The sequence below is a fragment of the Carassius auratus genome, unplaced genomic scaffold (genome assembly GCF_003368295.1).
Source record: "Carassius auratus strain Wakin unplaced genomic scaffold, ASM336829v1 scaf_tig00214833, whole genome shotgun sequence".
Lineage (NCBI taxonomy): Eukaryota > Metazoa > Chordata > Actinopteri > Cypriniformes > Cyprinidae > Carassius > Carassius auratus.
The window spans coordinates 129,851-132,235 of record NW_020527822.1 but is presented as its reverse complement, the minus strand read 5'-3'; positions in this window follow the sequence as shown (position 1 = coordinate 132,235).

The following is a 2,385-nucleotide window of genomic DNA, read 5'->3' as shown; positions in this document are numbered from 1 at the left end:
ACACACACTTCCTTGACATCACTTCCTGTTTGTTGTTGGCATCTGTACAGCATTTGAGCTCCGTCACTATATTCTTTTTATCGACTATTTTTAACCTAAAAATCAATTCTATACACCATCGTTTCCGTTTATATAACGTGTGAATATATCCTCTATTGTATTCTACAACAAAAACAATCAGAGCACCTCGCTAGCACTAGTTTTATTTTGATCCGCTATTAGCTTATAGCCTGTTAGCATCAGCAGCATGGTTGCAGCCAACTGCGCTTACATTGCTAATACTCTATTCACACACATTACCACTGCTGTACTAACTGTTACTTGCTTTAATGGGGGATGAATGTCTACCTTTGATTGCAGGTGGGGACACGCTCGAGCTGCATTCTGTGCAGTCCTGTACAGTCCCACCACGTCTACTCTGTGTGTTTCTCTTCACAGGCCAGGTGCACCCAGGACGCAATCTTCCCAGATGTCCTTCACTCCGGCGCCGGGACACCACGGACCCCGGGTGCACCCACAGTGTAAGGACACGAGCCGGGCCCCAGGCGACGACTTTTCCCCCTCCTCCCTTCGAGATCTCCATTCGTAACCGATTCGCTCCCCTCCGCGAGACAGGACGCGACGCTGTGATCATCAGAGACTCCATCGTCCGACACTTCCGTACTACGTTAGCCGAAGGTAAAGTGCACACTCAATGTTTGCCTGGTGCTCGTGTTCTCGATGTTTCTGTGCAGATACCCGCGATCCTGAAGGCCGACGAGAGCCCCAGAACATTCGTGCTTCACGCTGGGGTTAACGACACCACTCTGTGGCAGACAGAGACGCTGAAGAGGGACTTCAGGAGCCTAATCGAGACGGTTCGCAGCACAACGTTTTGTTCCACCCGCTTAAATGATAAAAGTATTTGCGCTGTAAAAACTATTAAGACTGTGTCTGTTCCCCGAACAGTGAGGTCAAAATATAAATATAATGTAGGATATAGAAAAAATCTTATCGTAATTAAACCAGAAACAAGAAAAGTAAATGAACAAAAACTATTTTTAAAGTTTGGGCTCATAAATATTAGATTACTCACACCAAAAGCAATAATTGTAAATGAAATGATCACAGATAATAGTTTTAATGTACTTTGCTTGACTGAAACCTGGCTAAAACCAAATTATTATTTTGGTCTAACTCACTAAGCATGAGCCACGTCAGACTGCGAATCTTTCTTTGGTGGCTGGAACAATAGTTCTGCCCAGACGGTATCGCTGCGACATATAGTTAATATCAGTTATACGCATCATGCACGATACAAGGAAATGGTCTGTAATATCATCACTTTGAGTTACAATATCTATAGCAGTAAGATCGATTCCATGAGATATAATTAAATCTAGTGTATGATTAAAACGATGAGTGTGCCCGGTGACATTTTGCTTGACTCCAAAAGCATGGTCGTGGCTATATATTGTTGCGGAGGTGTTGCAACAATATATAGTGATATTCTCAATGTTACCCAGAAAACAGGATACAGGTTTAACTCTTTTGAAATACTTCTGCTAAATGTTACTCTGTCAGACATGCAAAAGAAATCTAATGTATCTCTTGCTCTGGCTACTGTGTATAGACCACCAGGGCCGTATACAGAATTCCTGAAAGAATTTGCAGATTTCCTCTCAGACCTTCTAGTTACAGTTGATAAGGCGCTAATCATGGGAGATTTTAATATTCAAGTTGATAATGCAAATGATGCATTAGGACTTGTGTTTACTGACCTAATAAACTCTTTTGGAGTCAAGCAAAATGTCACCAGGCACACTCATCGTTTTAATCATACACTAGATTTAATTATATCGCATGGAATCGATCTTACTGCTATAGATATTGTACCTCAAAGTGATGATATTACAGACCATTTCCTTGTATCGTGCATGCTGCGTATAACTGATATTAACTATATGTCACAGCGATACCGTCTGGGCAGAACTATTGTTCCAGCCACCAAAGAGAGATTCGAAAATAACCAGCCTGATCTATCTCAACTGCTATTTGTACCCAAAAATACACACGAATTAGACGAAATTACTGACAACATGGGCACTATTTTCTCTAATACATTAGAAGCTGTTGCCCCAATCAAATTGAAAAAGGTAGAGAAAAAAGTACTGTGCCCTGGTATAACAGAAATACTCACTCTCTCAAGAAAGTAACTCGTAGTCTTGAACGCAAATGGAGAAAAACTAACTTAGAAGTTTTTAGAATTGCATGGAAAAACAGAATGTCCAGCTATAGACAGGCTCTAAAAACTGCTAGGGCAGAGTATATACACAAACTCATTGAAAATAACCAAAACAATCCAAGGTTTTTATTTAGCACAGTGGCTAAGTTAACAAATTACCA